The sequence below is a fragment of the Triticum aestivum genome, chromosome 5B (genome assembly GCF_018294505.1).
Source record: "Triticum aestivum cultivar Chinese Spring chromosome 5B, IWGSC CS RefSeq v2.1, whole genome shotgun sequence".
In the NCBI taxonomy this organism is placed as follows: Eukaryota; Viridiplantae; Streptophyta; class Magnoliopsida; order Poales; family Poaceae; genus Triticum; species Triticum aestivum.
Genome location: NC_057807.1, coordinates 489,937,900 through 489,944,367, shown reverse-complemented (window position 1 = coordinate 489,944,367; position 6,468 = coordinate 489,937,900).

The following is a 6,468-nucleotide window of genomic DNA, read 5'->3' as shown; positions in this document are numbered from 1 at the left end:
TATATACCCACGTACCCTAAGAACATTAGAAGAGACCACGAAAAACTATTTTCACCACCGTAACCTTCTGTATCCGCGAGATCCCATCTTGGAGCCTTCGCTGGCGCTCCGTCGGAGGGGGAATCGACCACGGAGGGCTTGTACATCAACACCATAGCCCCTCCGATGAGTTGTGAGTAGTTTACCACAGACCTTCGGGTCCATAGTTATTAGCTAGATGGCTTCTTCTCTCTTTTTGGATCTCAATACCATGTTCTCCTCGATCTTCTTGGAGATCTATTTGATGTAACTCTTTTTGCAGTGTGTTTGTCGAGATCCGATGAATTGTGGGTTTATGATCAAGTTTATCTATGAGAAATATGTGAATCTCCTCTGAATTCTTTTATGTGTGATTAAGTTATCTTTGCAAGTCTCTTCAAATTATCAGTTTGGTTTGGCCTACTAGATTGATTTTTCTTGCAATGGGAGAAGTGCTTAGCTTTGGGTTCAATCTTCCAGTGTCCTTTCCCAGTGACAGCAGGGGCAGCAAGGCACGTATTGTATTGTTGCCATCATGGGGTTTATATCATATTGCATGAGTTTATCCATCTACATCATGTCATCTTTCTTAATGCGTTACTTTGTTCTTATGAACTTAATACTCTAGATGCATGATGGATAGCGGTCGATGTGTGGAGTAATAGTAGTAGATGCAGGCAGGAGTCGGTCTACTTGTCACGGACGTGATGCCTATATACATGATCATTCCTAGATAATCTCATAATTATTCAGTTTTCTATCAATTGCTCGATCGTAATTTGTTCACCCACCGTAATACTTATGCTATCTTGAGAGAAGCCACTAGTAAAACCTATGGCCCCCGGGTCTATCTTTTATCGTATAAGCTTTCAATCTACTTTTATTTGCATCTTTACTTTTCCAATCTAGATTATAAAATACCAAAAATATATTTATCTTATCATATTATTCTATCAGATCTCACTTTCGCAAGTGGCCATGAAGGGATTGACTACCCCTTTATTGCGTTGGTTGTGAGGTCTTTGTTTGTTTGTGTAGGTGCGTGGGACTTTTAAGGAGCCTCCTACTGGATTGATACCTTGGTTCTCAAAAACTGAGGGAAATACTTACGCTACTATTGCTGCATCACCCTTTCCTCTTCAAGGAAAACCAACGCAAGCTCAAGACGTAGCAAGGCGGAGCAGCTGAAGCTTGGCGAGCTGCGGATGCCGCCATGAGCGGGCTCGCCTTCATCCTTGTCACGGCCGTCACCAAGACCAAGCACCCGGTCACCGTCATCTTCTTCAGGGCAGCACCCGACACGGCAGCCGTCTTCTCCGAACTCCCTCACGTAGAGTGTCGCGTCGCCGTCAAACTTGAAGTGCAGGGTGCACCGCCGGCCCAGGCCACGCGCATGGGCAAACGTCTACCAGCCGCGGGCCAAGGCCATGTTCCCGACAACGGAGATCTCCACCGTGACCCAAGAAGCCCTGTTGCAGCAACTGTCCGTGTGCAGCCAGAGCCCACTAGGGCCGGCGGCCGGCAGTTCGCCGGCAAAGAAGCGGGGGAGCTGGAGCCAGTTGCCGGCCGGATCTGCCGACCGCACGACAAATTCCGGCAGCACCTCTACCGATTGAATGTGTGGCCGGGGAGGCCGCGCGGCCACGACGCGTCTTCCCCCGTCCACCGGGCAGCCATCACCACGCGAAGGACCCTGCCGCAAGCACGAGGAGCCGCTGCAGGAGTCGCGGGGTGCTTGCGGGGACGACCTCGGCCGTGCTTGGGAGGAGGGGAGCCAGGCCCTTCCTGGCGAGCTTTCCCCTTCTCTGCGGCCAAGAACCTCTTCATCAGCGCCATGGGACATGGCAGGTAACTGGAGCAAGGAAGAAGAAGAAGCAGGCGAGGGAAGGGAGATGTGCAACGGGGACTTGCGCCCCTCCACATGTATATCCCAGAGGAGGCCAACCGTCGGCCCCCACGATCATAGGTAATCATGACTCTTTTTGCATGCAGCAGGGACTCATCAAATCGGGCAGTTGCCGAGGCAGTGTGGGGAAGCGGAGACGCCCACATCCAATTGATAACACACAAGTGTAGGGGATCGCAACAACTTTCGAGGGTGAAGTACAACCCCAATTTATTGATTCAACATAAGGGGAGCCAAAGAATATTCTTGAGTATTAGCAGTTGAGTTGTCAATTCAACCACACCTGGATAACTTAGTATCTGCAGCAAAGTATTTAGTAGCAAAGTAATATGATAGTAGTGGTAACGGTGGTAAAAGGTAAAGATATAGTAGCAATATGTTTGGTGTTTTCTAGTAATTGTAACAGCAGCAACGAAGAAGTAAATAAGCGAAGAACAATATGTGAAAATCACGTAGGCAATGGATCAGTGATGGATAATTATGCCGGATGCGATTCCTCATGTAATAGCTATAACATAGGGTGACACAGAACTAGCTCCAGTTCATCAATGGAATGTAGGCATGTATTCCGTAAATAGTCATACGTGCCTATGGAAAAGAACTTGCATGACATCTTTTGTCCTACCCTCCTGTGGCAGCGGGGTCCTAGTGGAAACTAAGGGATATTAAGGCCTCCTTTTAATAGAGAACCGGACCAAAGCATTAACACATAGTGAATACATGAACTCCTCAAACTACGGTCATCACCGAGAAGTATCTCGATTATTGTCACTTCGGGGTTGTTGGATCATAACACATAATAGGTGACTATAGACTTGCAAGATAGGATCAAGAACACACATATACTCATGAAAACATAATAGGCTCAGATCTGAAATCATGGCACTCGGGCCCTGGTGACAAGCATTAAGCATAGCAAAGTCATAGCAACATCAATCTCAGAACATAGTGGATACTAGGGATCAAACCCTAACAAAACTAACTTGATTACATGGTAAATCTCATCCAACCCATCACCGTCCAGCAAGCCTACGATGGAATTACTCATGCACGGCGGTGAGCATCATGAAATTGGTGATGGAGGATGGTTGATGATGACGACGGCAACAAATCCCCCTCTCCGGAGCACCGAACGGACTCCAGATCAGCCCTCCCGAGAGAGATTAGGGCTTGGCGGCGGCTCTGTGTCGTGAAACGTGATGAAAGTTTCTCTCTGATTTTTTTCTCCCCGAGATGGAATATATGGAGTTGGAGTTGAGGTCGGTGGAGGTCCAGGGGGCCCACGAGATAGGGGGCGCGCCCTGTAGGGGGGGGCGCCCCCTGTCTCGTGGACAGGGTGTGGTCCCCCTGGTGTATTTCTTTCGCCCAAAAATTCTTATTAATTCCAAAAAGTGCCTCTGTGGATTTTGAGGACATTCCGAGAACTTTTGTTTTCTACACATAAAACAACATCATGGCAGTTCTGCTGAAAATAGCGTCAGTCTGGGCTAGTTTCATTCAAATCATACAAATTAGGGTCCAAAACAAGGGCAAAAGTGTTTGGAAAAGTAGATACGTTGGAGACGTATCACCAATCAACCGCAACATGGCGACCAAGGTCACAGGCTGTTGGGGCCCGTGGCGCTCCGCACTTGCCCTTTGGCTTCGCTGCTAAGCCAAGCCCGAGCGCGCCTTGGGCCCAGGGGATAGTGTCGGAGTTCTGGGAACGGGGGTCCCCAGACTTGCCTGCCTGCGCCTGCGGCGTGGCTCAAGCAGTGGCCCAGTATGGCCCGTCTTCATCAACCCAAGCTCAAGACCCTCGCGAGGGGCCAAGCCTTGCGGGGCGGATGACGCAAGGCTTCCTCAGGGGCGGCCTCACCAGGCAGGCTCGCGAGGAGGCAGAGAGATCATGGGAGGGGTACCTCGCGAGGTGCTCATGACGCAAGCCATGACGATCAAGACTAGGTGGGCGCCAGGCGGGCGCCAGTCTGCGCAGTGTCCTCATTTCCTCTTTGGTGCAAAGGGGGCAAGCGCAGGCGCGGAGTACCGAGGCATCAAGCAAAAGTTACCATATCGGTGCAATGAGACCAATACCAGCAGAGCGGCAGGACGGAGGTCACGGTGGAGCCCAAGACGACGTCATCGCTAGTGCCTTTGGCAGTCGAAGACCAACTTTAGTCAGGATAGCTTGTACTAGATGTTCCCCTTCAAAATGGCCGATTGTTGGCTCCCTTCCCGCTCAATATTTGGGAAAAGGACCAGGGCCTCTATATATAGAGCTATCCACCACCGTAGGGAGGGACCGAATCGAATCGGATCATCTCATCTAGAGGCGACTAAATCCGCCCAAGTAGAACACCGCACCGGCTCAAGAACACCTCTCGTGAGGGTGTTCTTCCTTTGTATTGTTCATCATTAGCCTTAGAGGCAATCTACCACACCACACACAAGAGTAGGGTATTATAACACAACGGTGGCCCAAACTAGTATAAACCTTGTGTCCCTTGTGTTGTTCATCGTGTAGCCTAGATTCACCGCGAGGCGTTGGGACGTGGATTGGTAGGGGGAAGATTTTCACGTGCACCCCAGAGTTTGAACCTTAAGGGTTTTGCCGGAACCCTATATCCGACAGGGAGAGTGAGTGGAAAAGACATGCTAGGAAAGAAAGCAATAATATGTAGGACGGGCATTCTTTCACTCAAGCACAGTACGCAGTTCTACAAAGTTCTACCTTGCTGACCTCGTATATCAATGAACACAAGAATATTGTACGCTCCCTACACCCGGGGCAGTCTTTCGACTGGATTACATGTGCACACATGGCGACTTTCGGCGGTTGGTTGCGTACACATCTCACGAATAATACCACTATTGGAGATCAGCTGTTGTCGGTGTCAAAACCGGCGGATCTCGGGTAGGGGGTCCAGAACTGTGCGTCTAGGCGGATGGTAACAGGAGACAAGGGACACGATGTTTTTACCCAGGTTCGGGCCCTCTCGATGGAGGTAAAACCCTACTCCTGCTTGATTAATATTGATGATATGGGTAGTACAAGAGTAGATCTACCACGAGATCAGAGAGGCTAAACCCTAGAAGCTAGCCTATGGTATGATTGTTGTTCATCCTACGGACTAAAACCCTCCAGTTTATATAGACACCGGAGAGGGCTAGGGTTACACAGAGTTGGTTACAATGGGAGGAGATCAACATATCGTATCACCAAGCTTTCCTTCCACGCCAAGGAAATCCCTATCCGGACACGGGACGAAGTCTTCAATCTTGTATCTTCATAGTCCGGGAGTCCGGCCAAAGGTCATAGTCTGGCCATCCAGACACCCCCTGAAAGTGCGTTATATAGACTAGAGGGGGGGTGAATAGGCAATTTTTATGAATTCTTCACTGAGGAATTTTCCGGTGAGGAAGTTCCTTAGCAAAGAACACCTAGCAGCGGAATAAGTACTCAGAAGTAAGCATAACAGGATATAGACATAGTCATCATGATGAAATGAAGACAAGCACAGAGTAAAGGAAGCGTAAACACAGGATAACACAAAACAGACTGAAGAAATTGAACTGAGGAAATTGAGAAAGTCTTCAGTCAAAGTCTTCAAACACAGATATGAACAATCACTCAACACAGTAATGAGGAAATGAAAGAGTTGAGGAATTAGAACTAGTAAGGTTGGTGAAGAAAATGATTTGGTAGACCAGTTCCAACTGCTGTCTCAGTTGTAGGTCTGGTTGGAGCGGCTGAGTATTTAAACTCGAGGACACACAGTCCCGGACACCCAGTCGCTGACCACGCAGCTCAGGACACCAAGTCCTCACTGTATTCTGCTTGAACTAAGGTCAGATAGACCTCGTCCAATCACTCGTGGTAAGTCTTCAGGCGACTTCCAAACCTTCACAGACTCGGTCACTCGGCGATCCACAATTCCTCTTGGATGCTCTAGACCATGTTGCCTAAACGTCTGGAGGAAGCACAATCTTCAAAGGTAACAAAGGTCGGATCCACGCAGGATCAATCTCTTTAGTGATGCTCATTCACTTTGGGTTTGTAGGTGTTTGGGTTTGGGGTTTTTCCTCACTCGATGATTTTCACTCAAAGTCCTCGGAGGATGGGTTGCTCTCAAATGACAAGTGTCAGTTTCTCTCGGAGCAGCCAACCAGCTAGTGGTTGTAGGGGGCGGCTATTTATAGCCTAGGGAGCAGCCCGACATGATAAAACATAAATGCCCTTGTCTGATATGACAGTTAGGTGGATAAGATATTTTGGGACAGCTGGCGCGCAGCACAGCAACGGTCGGAAATTTGACTTCAAATTCCTCAGGGCTCTCATGTTCCTCACTGTGTAGGCAGTCCGCATTGGCGAATTCCTAACTCCTCAGTCAGAACAAATTCCGCAGCGACCAGAAGAACTTCATCTCTGTTACTGAAGAAATTGACTGAACTGTATGAGATTTCCAAAGGCTTCACTCGAAGGGTTTGGTAGGTGTAGGATTTTGAGTTGAGCATCACTTGGAAATTTTTCCTTAGTATTTCCTCGACCCCCTTTAATAGTACGG